General features: G+C 40.5%; 1 pseudogene; it reads right to left on the bottom strand.

Moving 5' to 3' along the window:
* Positions 1-741: 741 nt before the first annotated feature.
* LOC103602690 lies at positions 742-22,767 on the bottom strand (annotated as a pseudogene).
* Between the last annotated feature and the right edge of the window lie 2,421 nt (positions 22,768-25,188).

Consider the following 25,188-nt stretch of genomic DNA (forward strand, 5'->3'; position numbering starts at 1 on the left):
GAAAAAGAAAATTCAGAAGAGAACTTCTCTAGGAAGAGCCAAGATGAAGACAGAAAGGAAGAGAAAAGCACCAGGGGAAGTAATCAGGCATTAAGAAATATGTACAAAGGTACTTCAAAACGTTCATGGAAAAATGAAATTAAAAGATAAGAGGAAGCTTTCCATCGATGCTTTGAAGACCCCCCATACAGTGGTTTTGGGAAGACCACTATATAAAACTTTATGGAGTTTTCTGAATCAGATGGAAGGCACAATTCTCAATTCAAAAGGCTTAATATCATATAGGGAACACATTAGAAATTCATGAAAACATAAATTTAAAAAAACTTTACAGGTGGATGAATATTCAATTACCTTTAGCAGTAGGGAAATACACATAACAAGAGTTGCTTCTAGGAAAGGGGCCTCCAGGAAGCCCAGGACTCCTGCTTTCACAGGCGTCAGGCATTCATCCCATTGTATGAACAACAATTTCAAGCCACAAAATCCAGGTGAGCAAAATGAAAAAGTAAATTTTATTTTTCTAGAATTTATGGCGTCTAGCGAAAGAAATGTAGACTTGGTCATTTCAGACTTCAAATCGTCACTTCAGCATTTCCCTCACCCCTCCTTCTGCCCAGGAAGGGAAATCCCCCCTATACATTTTGGGGTAGAAGGTAACGTTGTAGCTGCAGATCCCTGGGAGGCATCTGCCCACGTGGCCTCTTGCCTCCGGTTGCGGGCACCAGTCCGCTCTGGCCATCACTGGGATGCAACAGTCCCCTCGCCCTCCAGGATCTCTGTGTCTTCCTTTTTCCAACCTAGAGGCCCCTTCTTGTCTGGCGCCACTTCCACACCCCGCAGGCCTCTGTCCCAGGCCTTCTCTGCGGGGACCGTGCCCGCCACGCCGGCTCTGCGCCGACCCCTTCCAACCGCACACTCCAGGCTTATCTGAAGTGTAAAGTTCTTGCCCACTCCGCCCGCCTCCACCTTGTTTGGGTTTTTGGGAGAGGATGGTGTCTGGTGTCAATTCATTCCTCAGAATTCTTCCATATCCACTGTTGAGGCCAAGATCTTAGCTCTTGAAGCTTAAAAGCTACTTTTCTCTCTGTTTGCATCCCCTGCAGTCTTTTAGTCTGGAGTGTCCAGATCTAGGTTTAACTGGGGAAAGGTAATGTGATTTTTTTCCAAGGTGTGTGTATGTGTCGGGGATGATGGTGACAGATTGCAGGAAAAAATACAGATTAATTCACAATATAATTCCACCACACATTCTAATGATATTTCATAATATCATTGCAACACACATTGTGAAAATATGTATTAAGCATCTATTATATGCCCAGCAACTTGGTATATACTGGTGAAGAAAACAGGGTCTCTGCCGCTAGGAGATTAGCCTGGGTGGTAGTGAGGGAGGGATATAATTGACAAGAAAACAAATTCATGTATCATTATGATTTGTGAGAAGAGCTGTGAAGTAGGGGGAAGAGTTCCATCCATCCGGAACACCTTGTAAAGACCCGGAGGCTGGGGAGAGCTTGATTTGTACCAGGAACAAAACCAAAGAGTACCCAGAATGGCTTAAACCCTATTGCTGTAGATTGGACGCCCCCCAATCTCACCAAGTCTTAATCCCCACTGCAACCGTCAGGGTGGGAAATCTTATCATGGCAATTGAAAGGCCAGGCCTTGAAGAGGTGATTAAATTGTAGGACCATGCCATAGTGAATGGATTAATAATGGTGGCCATGGGCGTGGTTCTGAGGACTTTAAAAGAAAAGCACATGAGGAACCATTGCTCTCTGCTCCACCATTTTCTGCCATGTGGGACACCCACATTGCTGTAAAGCCACCACCAAAGAAAACCCTCACTAGATGTGTTCCCTGGACTTTGGACTTCCCAGCCTCAACAGTTATAGTGGGGATTAAGCCTCAATGAGGTTGGGGGGGCATCCAGTCTACAGCAACTATCCTCACACCAGATTGGCTAGAATCTAGAAGATTGACAATATAAGAGTTGACCTGAATGAGTAGGAACTGGAGACTATCATACACCGCAGGTGGGAGTGTACACTGGCAGAACCATTTTGGACAATTATTTAGCCTTATCTACTAAAGTTGAATATGCACATCCCCTATGACCCAGCAATTCCATTTCTAGCAATATACCCACAAATATGTATACACATATGCACCAAGAAACATGTTTAAGAACTTTCATGCTCACTCTTATTCATAATAGTCAAAAAATGTCCAAACCAAATGTCTATCAACGATAAAATGGTAAATAAGTTATGGTACATTAATACAACAGAATACTATGTAGCAATAAAAATAAATGAACTACTGATACATGAAACATGGATGAGTCTCACACACATCATATTGAGCTAAGGAAGCTGTGCCAGTGACTTGTCTTGCAGCTTCCAGTCCATCCTTCCATTCTCTGCCTTGCAGTGCTAACCCTAGGACTTTGTGAGACCTGTTTCTGCTTTGCTAGCTGTATCCCTGCTAGGTTCTGCCAACAGGGGGCATTGGAGGAGACTGCAAGGCTGGAAGAGGAAGAAGGGACTTGCTCCTTCCTGTAGCATCAATTGTTTCCAGTTTTCAAGTTTTCCTTCATCACAGAAAAGCATCACAGCATGCCCTTGCGGTCTGAGCTTCAGCTCCACAGCATCACTCCTCCTGGTCTTCTACATTTTAATAATTCCAATTCCTCCTTTTGTTTCTCTAGTCATAGAGGTGGCAAATGCATCTTGAAATTACTACCTTCATGATACCTTAGTGTCTCTTTTTGACTTCTCAATTCTCCAATACCCAGTTAGCAATTAAAATAACGAGTGTGGCTTTTATAACATGATGCTACAAACACAAAATAATAGTCTATGATTCTATTTATATAAAATTCAAAAACAGGCAAAACTAGTGGCACCTTTAGAGAGAATGGAGGAAATCTTTATTGGAGGTCGAGCTGGGGTGAGGGGTTGTTCTATTTATTAACCTGGATGGTGATTACCCACGTGTGATCTCATGTGATAATTCACTGGGCTATTGGCTTATGCTGTGCACTTTTCTGTATGTGATTTTTACTTAATAATATTTTTTTTAAATTAGACTTTATTTGTAAGAACAGGGATTCCTGAAATGGAAAAATAGCAGCCTTTACAGCACTTTTTCTCCTATGTAGACTACAGATAGAATTACATGAGGTCATCATTTAAAATGCAGATGACAAGATCCCAGAGATTCAAAGTAGGTAGGTCTGGGATGGAGCCCAGGAATTCAACAGGCTCTCTAGGAGCTTCTTACACATGCTAAAGTTTGAGTCACTGATATTGACTCAATTGAGCCTGTTCCTGTTAGATCTGATTGATCCATTAACCACAGTGATTCCTGCCACACTCCTATGATACCAAGCACTGGCTTTGTTTATTTCCACATTCTTGTTGACTAGTACTTTTTCATGTATCTATTTTAATAAAATTCCACTGTAAAGAAACATCTCATGAAGTTAAAATAATGGGGTTTTACAAATAACCTGCATCTCTTACTGAAGCAAAGACTAGAAATCTGGAAATCCTCAAGAGATTTAGATGTAATATTGACCTTAAGTTCTTAGCATTTGATGGAACCTTCGAGAATCTGCCGGTAGCTCTGAAGCCCCTTTGGAAATAAGCACAAACATATGACTTTGAAGAGTTATCAGTCACCATCTATAAACCTTCTAGGTATTCATGGATTCGTGGTTGAGGACCTCTGCTGTGGAGACTCAAAGCCCTTGCTTGGTATGAATTTTATTTCAAAAGCAGGTAAAAGTCCAGAGGTTTCTGGGAGAGAGTGATGTGCTCCAGATGCTTGCTGATCTGCTTTGGATGACTCAGAGTGACGAGAAGCTGGCAAAAGGGAAGTCAGTAAGGCTCCAATTCTAGTTCTCCTAACAACCATGGAAACTTGTTCCCATTTCTTAATTTCTGTGCCATTTTCTTCTCTTGAAAAATGGCATTCATACTTACCCTACTGCTGTGAGGCTCAGACAAGATGTGAAAGTACTGTACATTGAAAAGCATAAGGCACTCTGTGTTTATGGAACACCTACTCTGTAGCCAGGTACAGGCCTGACATGGATTACAGGTATAAACATTTGTCCAATATTCACGTGAATACAGGACGTTGTCCAGAGTTCATGTTCAGAGGGAGTAAAGCCAGCCTCAAATTAGAATAGAAGAAATTAGGGAAACTATAAACTGTACCCCATAAACATGTACAATGAAAAAAAAATAGTTTTTTTTAAAAAAGAAGAAATAGATGAAACTAACAAATATGGAACAATTGAGATTTTTTCTAAAAGGGGAAAAAGGAAAGAAACAAATAAAAAACGCAGACCTGAGAGTCAACAAAACGTACTTATGCAGTTCCTGTCATGAGGGCTTTTAAACTCTCCAAAGGACTCTAGAGAGGAGAGTTCAGGTGGGATCCACATATGAATTAGTCCAGATGATCCGCGATTTACACTGGTTCGACTTGACAGTGGTGTGAAAACGATGCACATTCAGCAGAAACTGTACTTCGAGGACCCATATGACCATTCTGTTTTTCACTTTCAGTACAGTATTCAGTAAGTTATATGCGATAGTGAACACTTTACTATACAACAGGCTTTGTGTCAGATGATCTGCCCACGTGTAGGCTAATGTAAGTGCTCTGAGCACATTTAAGGTAGGCTAGACTATAATGTTTGGTAGATTAGGTGTATTAAATGCATTTCAACTTAGGAGATTTTCAGTTTATGATGAGTTTACTGGGACGTAACCCCTTCGTAAGTTGAGGCGCATCTGTACTGGTCCCGGAGCCCTGGATCTCTTTAGGCTCCGTCCCTACGACTAACAGCTGCTCTTCTCATAGTTACACTCCTCTGTTTCTCTTTTCCTCTCCTCCCACCTGGAAATATACTCTTATTTGAGTGAATGTAATTGATCTCCACTTAGCTACTATAGGGTCGTCTTGTAATCTATCATCACGAATGAAATTCTTAATACTCTCAGTTATAACAAACCACGGTCTACAGAATGAGAGAAATCTCATAAGTGGGAGAAATTTTAAAAATAAATAAATAAAATAGAAAGAAAGAAAGATACAATGATCACAAAAACACATTGAACTTTCAAAAGGAGAGAACAGAACTGAGGTTTCCAGAGGCAGGAAAGGGGGAGGTTAGTGAGAAATTGGTGAAGGGCCACAAAAAATGGTCACATTGTGTAATGTTGAGTATCCTGATTATCCTGATTTGAGCATCACATATTGCACATGGGTATTGACATTCAATGCGGTACCCCACAGAGAGGTACTATCAACTATGTTTCTGTAAAAAAAATTTTAGAAAAAGAACGAGAAATCTAATCCAGTTCCTCACTTCATGTAGACAAAGAATTCATCATTAGGCACAAATCCGTTCCACTAATGCTTCTGTCAAGAGACCTACCAAAGAAAGGGTGAGAAGGGAACATAATGAACTCCCCACCCCTCCTGATTTAGCACCAACAGTTGGCTGGCAGGCAGCGGTTTTAAATATCTTTGCTGTGCTGGCTCTTGGCCAGGTTATACCTTCCTGTTTTTTATACTCCAAGGTCTACGATTTTATTTTATTTATTTATATTTTTTCTTCTTCTTTTTTTTTTTTTTTTTTACTTTAAGGTCTATGATTTTAATATACAAAATTTTTGTTTGAAAAAAATTGGAATAATTTTTCTTTTAGTGTGGAAATGATTACATGCTAATTGTTTCAGGTGTGGAGCAGAAGATGTAGTAAACAGATCTCACACAGCTTCAAAAGAACTTGGATTACATTTTTGAATTCAGATCTGTATCATCAACTGAAATAATAACTAAAATGTAGCAGGACTTTTCTCTGACAATAACAGATATTGTATTGAATTCATTAGTACTCAAAGCATCAAATAGAAGATTATATCTGGAGGAAATAATGAGTTTAGTGATCACATGAAAACCAGTTGACATACGCTAGGTCATATTTCTAGTTTCAAGGCTCGAAGCCAAAGAGAATATTAACAGATGTATCTGTACTTTTATCACCATAAACTGACATCCAGTGACATAATCATTAGGCTCAGCAAAGCCTCTTATATCTAGCACAGAGTAAACATTCTAGGTGTGACTCTAAAATAATAAGATTGATTATTGTGGAGTCTGTCTCATTACTTTATAATCAAATTACATGGCCTCTTGAAGTGTTTCACCTTCTTCTTGATTCAACAGTCCTACTAAAAAATGTGAAATATTAGGTGTTACTACACTAGTTTTATTTTACTTGCACATTTCAGAGTCTTGAAACATATTTTGCCCATTGGCCAATGAGAGCTCCTCCTTTTCTGGTGAACTCTACACTTTTAGTTAACCTCACCTAGAAATTATAAAACCAGTGATATAACTGGCATACTTCAGATTCATCTTAAATGTTTGGAAACCCCATCATCATCATCATCACCACTAAGATTTACTGACTACTTCACATATGTTATATCAGTTAATTGTCACAAAAACTCAGTAGGGAAAATTATTCCCATTTCACAGATTAGAAAATTGAGACTACAGAAGTTGAGTAACTAATCAAAGGTCACATGGACAAGGGGTGAAGCCAGGAATCAAACCCAGGCAGTTTGAGTGGAGCCTGCCACTATGCTACCCTGCTTTAACTTCCACTTTATTGCTATCATCAAAACAGGATGGACATAGAGCACATAGATGTAATGGATACTAAGTAACCAGGAATTATTCTATCTTAAGAATATTTAATAATGTGGGATATGTTTATAATATATTAAAGAAAAGAAAAAAATTATTGAGTACTTACTGTGTGCCAGACATGGTAGTAAGTTGCTATATATACATTATCTCATCTCATCCTCATATTAACTGATAGCACAATTAATTCTATCATTATCTCCATTTTACAAATGTAGAAACTAACTCAGAGACATGAGAAACTTGGCCAAGATCACTCAGCTAATAAATGGCAGAGCCAGGATTTGAACTTGGTCTATTTGATCTCCAAGCCCATGGACTTAACCTCTATGCTATATTGTGTCTTAGGACACAAAATTATATGCACAGTGTGATGTTAGTTTGGGTACTATACACATGCCACACGTATATATGTGCACACATGTAGGTGGAAGGAAGACTGGAAAGAAACACGCAAAACATTTAAAAGTGATCATCAACAAGGGTCAGATTATGGATGATTTTTACTGACTTCTCTAAACTTTCCTATATTTCCCAACTTTTCTTTGATAAACATTTATTTCCTCCCCCCCCCCCTTTTTTTGACCGGTAAGGGGATCGCAACCCTCTGCACGGTGTGGTCGGCACCATGCTCAGCCAGTGAGCGCACCGGCCATCCCTATATAGGATCCGAACCCACGGCCTTGGTGCTACCAGCACCGCACTCTCCTGAGTGAGCCACGGGGCTGGCCCTTATTTCCTCTTTAATCAATAAAAACATGTTTAATAATGTGGAACAAACACATTACATGTATACGGTTCACTATGCCCTCTGCAATTCCCACTCCAGAGGTGAAAATCAGAACTCTCCCTCTATCCTCAGCCTCTTCTCGCATGTTCACTCTGTTCCCTGACCTTCACTGAGAGCAGGCTGACCTGGAGCTCATATGCAGAAGGGACAATTGTCACTCCAGACCTTCACTTCCCACCCCTCTCCCTTGAGACTCACAGCATCTGTCAGTACCTCTTTCTCCTCCAACGGAAACTGGTCTCTCTCCCTCAGGTGTCCCTCTTCCCCCACCCTCATCAGCTTTCTTGACAGTTTCAGTACCTACATGGATGACCCACCCAACACCCTGGTCAATCAGTCCCTTGGCTTCCTATGGCCAATGAATAACCTTTCTCCCCACTGCACTGTTTTTTTTTTCTTTTTTTTTTGTCTTTTTTCGTGTCCGGCAACGGATTGCAACCCTCAGTGTCGCGCCCGTACCAGACCGGGACCAGCAACGGAATCGCAACCCTCGGTGCTGCGCCCGCACCTCGCTCAGCCAGTGAGCGGGAACCGGTCTGTATGTGGGATCCGAACCCTCAGCGGGAGCGCCGCCGCGCTTCCCAAGCGGTGCACTGTAGCAGTGCGCCACCGGGCCGGCCCCCCACTGCACTGTTGCCACCCTCTTGCACACATCACCAAAGCTTGCATCACCTCCAGAATTTTACATACACCAATCACAACCCTTCATCTTCTATGTCACTTGATCAAGCACGTACACCACGTTTCACCTTTATTAGGACATAAATCCTTGATTTCTGGATCTCCATTGGCCCTCTTCACATTCCTTCTCCAGATTAGACTCCACGGCCCATCATTTTAATCATCTTGCCCCTCCCTCCCTGCACCACACTTGCCTAAACAGACCCAGACACTGACCAGCTCCATGTCTGCACCCAACAGTTGAACTTTGCCAGATTCACACAACTGGGAAAATTGGCTTACTTTAAAATTTACGATCCCACATCCCAAATGGGATTTCATTATAACCCAGAAACCTAGTGCTTTTTGCTACTAAGATTACTGTCCATGTTCCCAAGAAGATCATTTCTTTTTCTTTTTCTTTGTTTTAAGGTCATTTCTTCTCTCTTCTTCAACCCTCTACCCTTCCTACTGGTCTCCTCACATCCTCCATCCACTTTACCCTACACTCGGTTGAGAAATAGGAGCCATCAGATGACTGCTCCTGACCTTCCCACCATCAGATTCACAAACTTTCCTGCATCTGTGCAGTTGTTTCTGTTTCCCTTCCTTCAGCTGCTGAAGAAACAACTTCCTTTCCTATCAAAGGCCAATCTCGTCATGTGTTTTCTGTATCTCATTCCCTCTCAAGAAGTTTGCTCCTTAGTTGTCCTTTTCTTCATCTACCATACTAATTTTTCCTGAGTTCCTTTCTTGTGGCCTAATTTAAACACAGAGCCTGCCATCCTTCAACATTTCAGCATATTCTAGGCAAGGCCAAGAGTTAGGGTCAATGATGGGACCACATTTCTTTGGAATCAGCCAGTGTCTGAGTTAGTTCTTTAAGCTCATACCGAACCCACCCACATCTGTTACAGCCTGATCACACAGAAGGATCCCCTGTGCTCTTAGAGCACTGTCATTGTTGGTAATCCAAGAAAACAGGAGTGGCACATGTATCACTTTTAGAAACCATGTGCCCTGGTTGGATATGATGTCTTCTTGCTGTGGTAGGGTGCACTGCCATGGGAAGCACTGGCATGTGAAGCACCATGGTGACATGATGGCCTCTTACACTCATTCTAAACCACTTGGAATAGTTCCAGGGGAATCCAGCTGACCTTAGCCAATCACTGCATATATGTTCATGAGACCGGTGAGAGACCGGGCAAAGACTGTTGTCCAGGTAATGATGGGAACTCGTGAGCACTGGCCATTCTTTCTGGTTTTGGCTGTACACTCTCAGTATGCCTGCCAGCATCTAAAGATCATTATCCTTCAACCTCGTTTATTATTGGACAATAAACATATTCCCTGACAGTCACTTCCCTTGGGAAGATTTCTTCCAAATTATGTAGATCTTGAGGCTCCACGCCTCTTCAAGAGTTCCAGGTAATTCTTCTCCAGGAATTTCTGCCAATTTCTCTGCCCTCCCACTTACAATTACAGATGGTGGGGAAGGTCCTGGACCCAAAAAGCTGTTACTGCACCTTCATCTCACACATTGCCAGTCTGACTGCCCGTGGTCTGACTGCAGACTGATATGAAGGAGGAGACAAAGGAGGAGTTACAGAAAAGCGAGTGTGATCAACAGGGTCAAATATGGCAGGCTATCGATCTTAGCAGGAGAGAGAAAGACCTGTCTCATACATGCTCCTCTCAGAGGCATCCGAGAACCTAAGCCTGCTCTTATAGTAGAGTACTATAGGTCTCCCCAAGACCTTCCCGGTAATAACTAACTTCTCCATGGCCTTGACCATGCAGGAAAGTCCAGTAAGGATGATATCCAACAGGGAAGCAGAGGGGCAGAAAAAGGAGAGAGAAAGTCTGGGAGAAGAAATTCTCCCAGACATACAGCTCAGCTGACTCTGAATGAGATGAGAACCAATGAGAAAAAAGGAAATAACGTGCACCTTCCTTTGGACCAGTTTTCCTCAAAGTGTGGTCCATAGACCAGTGCCCGCCTTTGAACTATGTGTTAAGTATGTGTGATAAGTACAGAAACTGAGAGTAACTGCTTGAAAACTGCTCGAGCAATGTAACAGAGCAATTCTGTCTGTTGAATCTAGTAATAAAAACTTGAGACTTGTATTTTGTATGACTTCATTTTTTTCTAAAAATTTGTTTTATATTATTTTACAAAAATATAGATCTATACAGATTGTGGGGCAAACCCTGGTCTTTCTTTCACAGAAGCACTGCTTTAGACTAGTGTTTGCGGTGAATTCATAATAAAAGCATTTTCCTTCTGTTTACGAACACACCTATTTCCTGCCCCATCCTGCGGGCTTACGTGAGAGCCATCTACAGACCTCAAGCCAGAATGCAACAGGGTCTTTGGAGAGGGACATTATGAAAATATAGAAGGAAAAGAAAAGAATGCTACTTAATATCTATTTATGATCTAAATCCTGCCCTTTCTCTAAAAGGACCAACAAATAGGATATGTTTGGGAGTAGACTACCAAAACTTTCGTGGGTAGGAAGAGTGATTTAGAGATTTAGATTTAGGAAGTAAAGGCATCTCTTCCTTTAAGTTCGAGAAGAGTTATAGGAAGGTAGATATAGAGATAGATGAGAAAAAGGGAACAAAGAATGGAAGAACTCAAACCAGACCTATGTTGCTTTGCTGGGGTCGTCATAACAAAACACCACAGACTGGGGGCTTAAATGACCGCATTTGTTTTCTCACAGTTCTAGAGGTTGGAAGTCCAAGATCAAGGTGTCAGCAGGTTTGGTTTCTCCTGAGGCCTCTCTCCTTGACTTGCAGATGGCCACCTTCTCACTGTGTCCTCACGTGGTCTTCTCTCAGTCTGGGTTGCTTGTCTTAATTTCCTCTCCTTTTAAGGGAACCAGTGATACTGAATTAAGGCCTATCCCAGTTTACCTTAATTACCTGTTTGGAGCCCTATCAGGAAATACAGCTATATTGAGGGTTAGGGCTTCAATATCTGGATTTGGGGGAACACAATTCAGTCCATGGCAGGACCTGTGCCTCAACTGCTACTCAGACTTGCACTCAGTATGGGCTGCAGGGCAGCAGCAGCAGGGACACACAGCAGGCCCAGGCAGAGGGCAAGGACACATTTGCAGCCTGCTGTCAGGACCACAGTCACGTCCTTGGTGTGCCTTGTCCATCCTCCAGAAATTTCATTTCACGTCCCTGCTCTCCTGGTGCATTATTGATAACCCAGAATCTGTAGAGTGTGAGGCATGGACTCTATTAACTCCAGTTCTTAAACCAAAATTAACCAAAATTGACAAGGCAGGATATTGTACAGAGAGAACCGAAAGTGCAATTAAAGATCAAGTAGCTGAGATGTACAACTTGCTCATAAATTGCTTTTTAATTAAAATTGTTTCTAATTTACATAATAATTGTATATACTTATGGGGTGCAATGTGATATTTTGATATATGTATATGATGTAGAATGATTAAATCAAGCTAATGAGCATATCCGTCACCTTATTTTCTGTTGTGAGACCTTAGAAATTTACTTTCTTAGCCATTTGGTTTCTCAAAACACCAAAAATAGAACTACCATATGATCCAGCAATTTCACCTCTGGGTACATATCCAAAGGAATTGAAATTAATATAGCAAAGAGATACCCGTACTCTCATGTTTATTGCAGCATTATTTACAATAGCCGAGATATGGAATCAACCTAAGTGTCCATCAATGAATGAATGAATAAGGAAAATGTGATACATAAACACAATGGAATTCTATTCAACCATAAGTGAATTTTAAAAGGTCATTGTGGCAGGTGCTGTCAACACCCTGGCCACATCCTTCCACCTTACCATCGCAAAGCATGAAGCACGCAGGCTGAAAGGAAGGAGGGCTTCCCCTGGTGGCAGAGCCAGCTCTGCTTGCAGGTGGAGGAGGGTGAAGTTCCAGAGAATTAAACCACTCAGTTCCACCAGTGGCCCACAAGCACAGCCTGCGGAAGCCAGTGTCCTGTTCTACATCGACTCTCCGAGGTCTCCAGCGGGATAAGGGGCAGTGCCCTCAGTGACGACTGGCTTGATGTCCCACCCTGTGTTTGCCGCCTTCCTTCCCTACCTCACTCCAACCCCCCTGCCCACCCCCCAGTGTTTCCAGGTCACCTTCCAAATGATGACTGGCACTTGAGTCTTCAGCTCAGTCGTGCTCCCAACCTCACAGGTTACTTATTAATTACAGAAGAAATCTGGCAGACACCACCTTAAGTAAGTGACCAAACCTAGCATCACTAGTAATGGGACAAACTGGGTAGTGGGAAGTACACTGCATCACCTATGAAGTATTCTTGACAAAAACCTTCAAGCTCAATTCAATCATGAGGACACAATGGGTTGAATTGTGTCCACCCAAAATTCCTATGTTGAAGTCCCAACCCCCAGTACCTCAAATGTAACCTTATTTGGAAATAAGGTCTTTGCAGATATAGTGAAGATGAGGCTATACTGGAGCTGGGTGGGCCCTCAATCCAATGAATTGTGCTCTTATAAGAAGGCCATGTGAAGACACATAGGGAAGGTCACATGTGACAGAGGCAGAGATTGAAGTTATGCTGCCCAGAGTCAAGGAATACCAGGAGCTACCCAGAGCTGGAAGAGGCAAGAAATAATGGTCTCTTAGAGCCTTTGGAGGGAGTGTGGCCCTACTGACACCTTGACTTTTGACTTCTAGCCTCCAGAAGTGTGAGACAATAAAGTTCTGTTGATTTAAGCCACCCAGGCTGTGCTACATTGTTACAGTGATTCTAGGAAAGTAATAACACACATTCAGATTGTGGGACATTCTGCAAGACAACTGGTCTGATTCTTTAAAAACATCAATGTCATAAACAACAACAACACAAAAAATGGGAGTGGAGGGTTGTTCTAGATTGAAAGAGACTAAAGAGACATGATAACTAAATGCAATGTGTGGCCCTTGATTAGATCCTGGATATTAAAGGTACAATTGAGGAAAATTGAATATGGATAGATAAGACATATTAAACTTCTTGGGTTTGCTAATGGTGCTACGGTTATAGACATATCCTCATTCTTAGGAGCACAGACTTCTTAGGAGTGATGCATCATGATGTCTACAAGTTACTTTCAAGTGGCTGAAAGAAAACACTATATACATACATGTCCCCATAAAGATTGATCAAGCAGATGAGGCCAAATTTTAACAACTGGTGATTCTAGATGAAAGGTATATGCACTACTCTTTCATCTTTTCTGTAGTTTCAAAATTGTTCAAAATAATAAGTTGAGGGAACTATTACTTTTCTTGTGGTTGCTGGCTTATGGCAACCAACACCTTTTTCACAGATGCAAAGCTTACACTTATTTTTTAAACAAATTTTAGTTGATGTTTGCTCAATCCACATCCTGTTTAAGTGGGTACATATCAGAAATACAAGAATATATGCTCTTTAGAAACCAGAAAAGAACTGAATAGACCATCCACCTAAAATTCAGATTCCCTTGGGAAGAAGTGTACCAAACTCACACATGACTGTTTACACACCTACCCTACCTCTGGGCACCCCAACTCTACCTAGATATGTCATTGGGCAGACATCCCATTAAACCAACATACACACACACACACACACACACACACACACACACACACACACACACGCCATACCAAACAAGTAAGTTTCAGATTTTCAACTAACTTGTCTTTTAGCACGAAAGACCAGTATCCTAGATTTAAATTCAGCATTATTTTGAGATTATCGTGAAGTGCTGCGACTTTAATTCATGGAATAAACCTTTTTAAAATGCATTTTCTCCTTCAATGATTTAGGTTCAATGTTTATGTGACAGTGTTGAGAACTCCGAATATGTTTCCATCATATTCAAAGTATCACTATTCTCTGGACACCTCAGGGCAATTTCTGACATTATGACAAATATAAAAACCTGAGTGGCTGAACTTGTAAGTACAAAGTACTTTTATTATGGAATTATGAAGTATCTCTCAAAAGGACCCCCTCAGTCATATATTAGAGTTCATTTCTATGACATAAAGTTTCACTTTTACTCTGGAGAATTGTGAGAACAGCTGCTTTATATGGTTGCAGGCTTTGCTTCAAGCACAGCCAGAAAGAATGCCTCTGGCCTCCCTGTAAGAATCCAGGAGGGAAGCTCTACCTTGACACAGCCATTATTGTGAGCTGTGATGTCTATAAAATACGACTATGTATATTTTACATGATTTATTTAAACATATTTTTATATTTAATGGCTAACATAAATAGAACACAAATAAAAGTTTAAATTGGTCAAAAGAAAAAAAAAAGGACAAGAGGGTGTGAGTAAGGTACAGATTTCCTCAGTCTTCCTATTCGCCGCGGGTTGTATTCCTGTTTTGAAACTCTTCCTCCACTGGCTTCCATGACACACGCACTACGAGTTTTCTTCTGGCCTCTCTAGCTACTTGACTTTATTCTCCTTTGATGGTTCCTTTTCTTCCAATCACTGCATAAATATTATCTTTTCCTGGAGTCTTTACCTGCCTCTATCTTCATTCCACACACTCTCCCTGGGGATCCCACCCATGGCTTCAGCTACGGGTGATGACTTCCAAATATCTACTTTGAGCCAAGATTGCTAATCAGAACTTCAAAATCGAGTATGGACTTTCCCATTGGGCATCTCTACTCCTATGCCCCATAAGGACCTCAAGCAGAACATGTCCAAAATTCATATAATCTTTCCCCCAAATGTTTCTCCTTCTGCATTATCTTGATCAATAAATGATATCCTTTTCCCAACACAAAACTGGGGTTAACTGATACTTTTCTCTATCCCTTTGTCTTAAAGTTAATTGCTCAATATGATACTATTGATACTATAACCAAATATCTTTGAAATCCTTCTCCTCTCTCTATCTTCACTTTCAATGACTTGGTTGATGACTCGATATTTCTAGTGACATTCCAAAACTGTCTCCCTCTTTCAGAGAGTATTTGTGAATCTACTCCTTATATTATTGTCAGAACAATTTTTTAATATTTAAATAGTTTTGTATCACTACTCAGAATCCTTCAATGCTTCTCCTTTACTCTCAGGGTAAAATCCTAATTTCTTAGAATGCTCTACATAGCCTTTCCTCATCTCACCCTTTGCCCATTCACATCCGTGTGCCACCCCAATGAACTGCATTTAGTCTCCAAATCTTGCTCTACTGCCTCACTCCCCTGGGCCTTTGCACACATTCCCTTTTCTCCGGAATGCCTTTCTTTCACTTGTTAGCCTAGCTGATACCTCCTGTCTTTGAAAGAGTCAGCTCATCTGGGAAGACTGTTCTTACTCTGTCAGTCTGATTAGGTATCTGTGTGCTGACATCCTATTCTGTTTCTACATCTGTGAGACAATATATTGTGACGATGTTGATTTATCTTCTTGTCTGTCCTGCACTGGATTGTGAAATTCCTAAGTGTGGGAACCCTGTCTTTATATCCACATGGCCTGATATATAACATGTGCCAAACAAACATTTATTAAATGGAAATCTATATTAAACACTTATATTGAAGAATACTTTCAGCACATTGGGACATTCAAGTATAAACATTAATATTGGTGGTGATACAATCAAATATCCATTTTTCTCATGCCAATTGACCTTCTACAATATAAGATTAGTTGCTGTAAATAGAGAAGGGAAGTTTTAAGACGATCTACAGAGGCATTTACTAGAGGCTGGGAATAGGGGGACTGGGAAGATATTGATCAAAGGACACAAAATTTCAATTAGACAGGAGAGATAAGTTTAAGAGATCTGTTGTTCATCATGGTGCCTACAGTGAATAACAATATATTGTGTACTTGAAAACTGCTAAGAGAGTAAATTTTAAGTGCTCTCACTAAACAAAAATGATAAGTATGCAAGATAATGCACATGTTAGATAGCTTAATTTAGCGATCCCACAATATATACATATATTAAACATCATATTGTACACCATAAATATGTACAAATTTTACTTGTCAATTAAATATTAAAATAAAAATTTAAATTTTTAAAAAAAATTTTGATGGTCTACAAAAAGTTGCCATACTAGTTATAAATTGTCTGATGACATTATGGTAGACCCATCAATAACAGATATTGTTCTGTTTTTCTAAGTTCTCAATACATTTTTACTTAGATGAGAAACCTATTTTTCAACACTGAAGGCATTATTTAAGCTTTCTAATTTGCATTCAGTTGACTGTATCTAGCTGGAAATTTAAAGAGGAAATACTATTTCATCGTTTATATAACAAATGCTGCAGTTTCTATAGTCTTTATGAGATTCATACGAACCACTGATTTGTTATGACATCAGTTGACATTTTGTAGATCATCAGAATCTTTCTCAAGGTAGAAATTTACAGTCTTGTGTCTAATAGCCAACAGTCACAGAAGTATTCATGTACCTGCTAACATTTATATTCCCGAACCTCACTGTACAACTTCATTGTACTGTACAATCTTTGACAGCAATTCCTTCTCCTGTTTTCAATCATTCTTTGTTATGAAGCTAAAAAATTATGACAACATGAGGATTAGAATCTTCTTTTAACATTTTCCTTGTCTGTGTTTTTTCAAAAGCAAAATGAAATTATTCAACTAATATGAAGACTTACTTAAACCTACATTTCTTTTCATTATCAGTCTGCTTCTTTCCAAAGGAAAGAGACACTGTTCCTTCAGCAAGGAGGACAGAGAATCTTTACTTCACTCCTCTGGAATTCCATCTTAGGAACTAGAATCCTAAAGAGATTAAAGTCTGTAACATTTCCTTTTGTTTCATAAATATGGGGAAAAGTGAGACAGGTGTCTCCAGTATCTGAGGGTCAGGGGACACAATTGATGATTCAGCGCCACAGACAGTGGGACAGCACTTCACTGCCCCATGTCACTGATTTTAACTACCTCTACACCATTATCCAAAATGAATCACACTAAGTGATCCTTTGGGATGCAAGAAGAAAAATATTAGAACTTCCGTTTATAATTATTTTGATACAAAAATTAAAAATTAAGCTTAACCAATATTAATTACATGGATGGACAGGAGTACAGATATATAATTTATAAGTAAATAAATATATATAAGGGGTGCATGCTCAAAACACTTTTCTTAATATGTACACAACCAAATAAGTTTTGTGATTGCTACTACAGGTGATGGAACACCACTGAAAATTTTGGCCAGGATAAGGACATCATGAAAAGGGAATTTTAGGAAAAACAATCTAGGAGCAATATAGATGTGAAATTGGAAAAAGTAGATACTGAAGTTAAGGAGACTAGCTGGGTGGCTATTGCAAGAATCTAAATGTCAGCTAGGCTGGTGGCAGTGGAAAATAGAAAGCCAGAGTTGTAAGAGATAATATGAAATGAGAATTTTAAATGTAAGGAGTGAAAAAAATGTCAAAGAATATGTGAAATTTTTTAGCTGAGTTGGCTCGGAAAAAACAATAGGGAAATCAGTTATGGGACTCAAACCACACTGTAATTGCCATTGACAAAAAGCCCCACATAAATAATGTAGAATCTGAAGTATTATCTTCTTGAACATGAGGGTTAGGGTCCTGAAAATCCCCACAGTAGGAGATATGTAGTTGAATAACTTACAACATTGCAGGAAAAAAACCGGATTGTGGAGCAAGGGTTGCACCCAAAATTGTGAAAGTTCCTATAAATCTTAAGTTCTTATGTCTAAATCTTATGTATCTTATGTTAAAACAATAGATACTAATGTTCCTTTAAGTAGCTTCATAACACAAAATAATTAATAAATATTAGCTAAGAAACAGCACTCAGACTTCTGGCTTTCAGTCAGGTATGTAAGAAGTGAAAGTGCAGCTCCATTCTAACAACAAGTTAAAAACTGAACAGACTGAAAAATCAACAACTCTTCTTACATCCATAAGAGAAGCGAGGTCATAAGGCAAACCACTGCCCCCCAAATTGGAGAGACAGACAAGTGGATACAGATAGCCATAACTTACCAAAGCAGAAACCTCCACAGGAACCAGTGCTGGGGTTGAAAAATCTGAGCTGGAATTGACAAATTCAGTGTGGACAGCTCTCTTGGAGAGCTGATAGACCTGCAAGGAGAAATAGGTGAATCCTCTATTACAGTTGAGGACTTCACTCCTCTATCAGAAATAGATCCAGTAGACAGAAATCAGTAATGACACAGTCAGACTCAACAACACCATCAATCAGCTGGATGCAATTGACATCTACAGACTACTTCACTCAACAATGGCAGAATACACATTCTTCTCAAGCTCACATGGAGCATTCACCAAGATTGACCACGTTCAGTGCCATAAAACACACCTTAACAGATTTAAAAGAGAGCATACACTGTCTGCTGTCAGATCACAGTGGAATTAAATTAGAAATTAATAACAAACATGGCTAGAAAAATCTCAAAATACTTGGGGATTAAAACAACACACTTCTAACACATGGATCAGAGAAGAAATCTCAAGAGAAGTTTAAAAATATTTTGAACTAAATGAAAATGAAAACAACTTATCAAAATTTGTGGGATATAGCTAAAGCAGTGTTTAGATGGAAATTTATAGCATTGAATGTATGTATTAGAAAAGAAAAAATATTTAAAATAAAAATATGAGCTTTGAGCTTGGGAAACTAGAAAAAGGAGAGCAAATTTAATCCATTGTAAGCATAAGAAAAGTAATAATTACAGTTAGAGCAGGTTTCCTGTCAAGATAGTGGAAAGATGGTCCCCAGCGTCACTCTCTTCCACAAATCAACAAATTTACAACTATTAAAAAGCAACAACTGCCTAGCTAGGGCTGCTAGAGCTAAGGGGAAGAGGAGGAGAGACCTACAGAGTTCATGAAGGCAGCAGAAGCCACAGTGAGAGAAAGAAAGGATCACTCCCACCATTTTGAGTACCAGGTGCTTCAAGGCTTGAGCTGGTGAGTGCACGAAGCAAGAACTGGCAAAAGCTACAGATGTTCTTTTTGTATGAAGTTGCTTGGAGGCAGCAGGGGAGAAGAGGGCCTTGGTGGCCCTGAAGTTGCTTGGAGGCAGCAGGGGAGAAGAGGGCCTTGGTGGCCCCCAGGCCAGCAAGACCACTAACAGGGTCCCCATGGATCCACACAGGAGCAAGGAGACACAGGCAACTGAAAAAAGGAGCCACTCAGAGGCTGGTGAGTCATCACAAGGGACCAGCACACAGTCTGTCCCATAGTAAGTGTTTGTAGTGTGGGGGGTGGGGCAGACAGACCCACTGGGGGAACATCAGGGCATAGCAAGGACAGCTGATCTGCTCTCCAGTCAGCACAGGACCACTCAGTGGAGACTGGTCAGGAGTATAGATCTGCATGGAGTGCAGTTTGCTGAAAAGACTCAGCCCAGACCAGAGTTTCCACACAAACCAGTTGTACTGGACCTCACAAGACCTGGAAGTGCTTACAAGGTCAACAATTAAAACCTGAGCTGCACAAAAAGCCTTCTCCAGGGAATCAGCAGCAAAGCAGCAATTTAGCTCAACTACAGGGCTCAAGTGTTGGTCCCCACAGGAAGTTCCTCCATTTTAGAAGTAAACAAAGGACAACAAATTAGTTCCAGTGCAGAGTTTAAGTGGTGGGAACAATGAATAATCCAACACAGAACTGAAAGAAAAAACAAAATACCCACAGATAAGAGACAAAGTTTGATATTAACTAGTAAAAGTCTAACACCACCAGAGAACACCTATAAAACCTAGAAGGACCAGAAGCCCCCTGGGCTCCCAAGCCAGGGAAGGGGGAGGACCATGGGCCTCAGCCAGGCCCCCTCGATGACCACATCCAGCTGCAGGAAGTGCCCTGGGCTCCTGAGCTGGGGCAGTGGTGAAACGAGGGCCTCAGCCATGCCCCCTACATCGGTAACCAGGCCAGCAATGACCACTGAGCCACCACCAGAACCCTCCTGTTCTTTGGAATGAGGGGGGTGCTACGGGCCTTAACCAAGCCCCCTCCTTCCTATTCCTCTGACCCTATTTCCTCACCCCTCCCCCTCGCCCCTCCCCAACTGCTCTGCAACATCTTAGAATGTAAAATAATAATAATATTAATAAATAAATAAATAAAAATAAAATAAAATTAGAGCAGGAATCAATGAAATTGAAAACAGGAAGTCCATATAAAAAATCAACAAAATGAGGAGTTTATTCTTCGAAAAGATCAATAAAATCAATAAGCCTCTAGCGAGGCAAACTAAGAAAAAGAGACAGGGCACAAATTTCTAATATTAAAAATGATAGAGAGGACATCACTATATATTCCATGGATATTAAAAGGATAATAAAGAAATACTATGAACAACTCTAATTCCACAAATTTGATAACTTCAATGAAATGGGCCATTTCCTTGAAAGACACAGTCTTCCAAAATTCACATGGTAGGAAATAGACCATCTGAATAGGCCTACATCTATTAAAGAAATTGAAGCAATGATTAATAACGTTCCAAAACAGAAAGCACCAGGCCCAGAAGGGTGAATGCTACCAAACATTTAAGGAAGAAATTATATCACTTCTCTACAATCTCTTTCAGAGGATACAAGCAGTACTTCCTAACTCATGCTATGAGGCCAGCATTACCCTAATGCCCAAACCAGACAAAGACATTACAAGAAAAGAAAACTACAGATCAATACCTCTCATAAACATAGATACAAAAATTCTCAACAAATTATTAGCAAATCAAATCCAACAATGCTTTTAAAAAATATACACCATGACCAAGTGAGATTTATCACAGAAATACAAGGCTGGTTCAACATTTGAAATCAATTAATGTAATCCATCACATCCATAGTCTAAATAAGAAAAATCACATGGTCGTATTAAAAAATGTAGAAAAAGCATTTGACAAAATCTGACCACCATTTATGATAAATACTCTCAGCAAACTAGGAATAGAGGGGAACTTCCTCAACTTGATAAGAAATAGCTCCCAAAACCTACAGCTAACATCATACTTAACAGCGAGAAGTTCAAAGATTTCCAACTAAGATGAGGAGGAACAGGAAAGATATGTCTCCTTTCACTACTCCTTTTCAATGTCATAAAGAAAGTCCTAGCTAGTGCAATAAGACAAGAAAACAAAAAGTATGCAGGTTGGGAAGGAAGAAATGAAACTGTTTGCAGATATCATAATTGTCTATGTAGAAAACCCCCCAAAAATGACAAACACACACACGAAGACCAAAAAACCATCCTAAATGAAACTAATGAAACTAGTAAGCAAGGTTGCAGGCTACAAGGTTAATATACAAAAGGCAATTGCTTCCCTTTATACCAGCAATGAGCAAATGGGATTAGAAATTTAAAACACAATACCACACACATTAGCACCCAATAAAAATAAAATACTTAAACATTAAATCTAACAGAATATGTACAAGATCTATATGAGTAAAACTACAAAATCAGGTGAAAGAAATCAAAGAAGAACTAACTAAATGAAGAGCTCTTTCATGTTCATGAATAGGAAAACTCAATATTGTCAAGATGTCAGTTCTTTCCAACTTGGTCTATAGATTCAATGCAATCTTAATAAAAATTCCACTAAATTATTTTGTGAATATAGACAAATTGATTATAAAGTTTATATGTTGAGGCAAATAACCCAAAATAGCCAACACAATATTGAAAGAAAAAAAGTGGGAGGAGAGGACAGATATTATCTAACTTCAGGACTTACTACAAAGCTACAGTAATCAGGACAGTGTGGTACTGGCAAAAGAACAGACAGATCAATAGAACAGAATAAAGAGCCCAGAAACAGACCCATATAAATATAGTCAACTGACCTATGACAAATAAGCAAAGGAGAAAAGACAGTCTTTTCAACAAACGGTGCTGGAACAACCGGACATCCACATGCAAAAAAAGCATGTGTCTGAATCTAGACACAGACCTTAGACCCTTCACAAAAATGAACTCAAAATGGATTACAGACCTAAATGTAAAATGCAAAGCTATAGAACTCTTAGAAGATAACATAGGAGATAATCTAGATGACCTTGGGTTTGGTGGTGACTTTTTAGACGGGAAATCCTCCCCATATCCCGTCTCCCTCGGCACATCCCTGGGCAGCCAACATCACTGGCAGATTCCTCATCGAACCTGAGGTCCTGGAGAACCTCGCTGATCGCCTCCATGGTTTTGATTACGTTCATCTTCAGCTGGTTTATCTGTGCAGTGTCCTCCCACCCTGTCAGCTGCAGGAGGGCCACCGTAGCCAGGTGCGTCTGCTCCAAGTGCTGCAGGGTGTGCACGTGGCCAGCGAGCAGCAGCTGCACCGGAGAACCGGCCGGCTCTGCGTCCACCGCCAGCACCTCCCACGAGGCAGCAGCAAAGGCCTGGGTCACATCGTGCACTGTCCCCGCGAAGCGCAGGAAGTTGTAGTGAGGCCACTGCGCAGGTTCTGGAGGAAGCCTCCCTGCTGTAGGCGCGAGACCTGCGAGTGCTCAGCCCTCAGCGGCTGTATGCGCTGCAGCCACATCCAGACCATGGGAACCTTTCCGGGGCTGTGCTGGCTCCTCCCTTCCAGGGCTCTGGTGGCCGCCGTGGCACCAGGCACGGGGGTGGCAGATCCACGTGGATGTTTATGGCAGCTTTATTCATAATTGCCCCAACTTGGAAGCAACTAAGATGTCCTGTAGTAGGTGAATGGATAAATAAAATGTCATTTGTTTAGACAGTGGACTATTATTCAGCATTAAAAAGAAATGAGCTATCAAGCCGTGAAAAGACTGGGAGGAACCTTAAACGCATATTGCTAAGAGAAAGAAGTCAGCCTGAAAAGGCTATATACTATATGATTCCATATATATTACATCCTGGAAAAGTCAAAACTATAGAGATGGTGAAAAGATCAGTGGTTATCATGGGTTAGAGGGATGAATAGGCAGAACACAAAAATTTTTAGGGCAGTGAATCTATTCTATATGACACTGTGATGGTGGATACATGACGTTATACATTTGTCCAAACCCATAGAACGTACAAAAGCAAAAGTGAACTTTAATGTAAGCTAAAAACTTTGGGTGACAAAGATGTGTCAATTAGGGTCATCAATTGTAACAAATGCACCACTCTGGTAGAGGATGTTGATAAAGGCTATGCATGTATGGGGACAGAGGGTCTAAGGGAAATCTCTGTTACTACCTTTTAATTTTGCTGTGAACCTAAAATGTCTTTTAAAAATATAGTTAACTACCAAAATAAATAAACAATAAAGAGTTAAGCAAATATCAATAAAATGTACATATATGAGTGTAGGGAAAGTTCATAGAAAGATTCATATTGTCTTTAAATTCTATTTTTCCATGAAGTTTTTGAAGTACCCTTATGTATATAATTAGTATCAATAATTACTATAAATTAATTTCCATTTGTCATTGGGAAATTTCAAGTTCTTCCCAGTATCAAGATGTGCTTTGAAATTTGTTTTTATTTCCTGTTGGTAAAGTGCATAATAAAATTAATTTTTTTGTTGTTGCTGTTGAGTCATCCTTCATCCAAATTTCTTTATGATTTTTCACTTGGATGTTGCTTTCTGTCTCCTAGATTCCCTTGCAGCTCCAAAGATACAAAGTAAGTTGGATGTTTGAGATAGAACATCTTTGGGTGACCTTCAAACCACCTTTACCTTGGCTCTAGCCATGGCAAGGTAGGGCTAGAATGCATGACAGCAGTACACCTTAAACTTCTCCCTCAGAACCTCTGCTAGTCTTTGTGCAAAGTAGAAAAGGTCCTCACCTAGTGTAGATGTAGCCCCAGAATCACTGTCTGGATTTCAGTCCCCAGACAGCCACCCAACTTTGTGCAGTGCACAGTCTGCACAATAGTACACAGTGACTCCATATTTCCTCTCACTCCAAAATTTCAAGGGCCCTGATAGGGAAAGGGAAGGAGCCTAAGTTCAGGGATGGAGACATCTATGTAGATGCATTTAGTAATACTGAATCTCCACAATTCTCTGAAACCCGTGGGCCTTCAGAAGTGGCTCACTTCCCCTGTCTGGAAAATAGCATCCACACCCTGACCCCACTTGGCTGATGACTATGCGGAGGCCTCAGCTGAGGCATATACCTTATATAACAATGCTTGTTTTTCTGACGATGTCCTCAACTCCCCTCCTGAATGGATTAATGCTGTTATCAGGGGGTGAGTTAGCTATCACAGGAGTGGGCTCCTGATAAAAGGGTAAGTTCGGCCCCATTTTTCTCTGTCTCACATTCGCTTGCCATGTAATGCTTTCTGCCATGGGATGACCCTCGCCAGATGCCAGGACCATGCTCTTGTACTTCCCAGCCTCCAGAAGTGTGAGCCAAATAACCCCCCAACCCCCCGTTTTTTAAAAAAATAAATTACCCAGTCTGTGGTATTCTGTTGTGGCAACAGAAAATGTACTAAGACAGGTAGAAAGGAATTTTCATGAAGGAGATGGAGGACTGAGCTAATGTTACCTGGAGGAACCAGGAGAACATGTCTGGTAGTGTACCTTGATGTTTCCAGAACTGGAGGACTAAGCAGAATAAAGTAGTCCCCCCTTATCCACGGGGGATACATTTCCCACACTATTCAGTCTATGTTTCAAACAAGGATGGTATTTAAGCCTGAAGTTTAAACTCTTTCTTTGAGATCTACTCTAGAGATTACTCATTTCTCTGGGTTTTCTCTCATGCACACAAGATATACATGTTAATTAACCTTTGTTTTTCTCTTGTTAATCTGTCTTTTGTTATAGGGACTCTCAGTTAAGAACTAGGAGTAGAGAGAACATTTTTTTTCCTCCCCTTCAGAGGAAACCATCAAGAGCCGTAGCAGTCAGTAAAGCCAGCACCAGCTGAGGTAGGACTGAGGCAGGAAGGGGTGTCCATTGGGCCCTAACCAGCCAAGAGAATAGACCACAAGTTCATGAGCCACA

The sequence above is a fragment of the Galeopterus variegatus genome, unplaced genomic scaffold (assembly GCF_000696425.1).
Source record: "Galeopterus variegatus unplaced genomic scaffold, G_variegatus-3.0.2 Scaffold4254, whole genome shotgun sequence".
Lineage (NCBI taxonomy): Eukaryota > Metazoa > Chordata > Mammalia > Dermoptera > Cynocephalidae > Galeopterus > Galeopterus variegatus.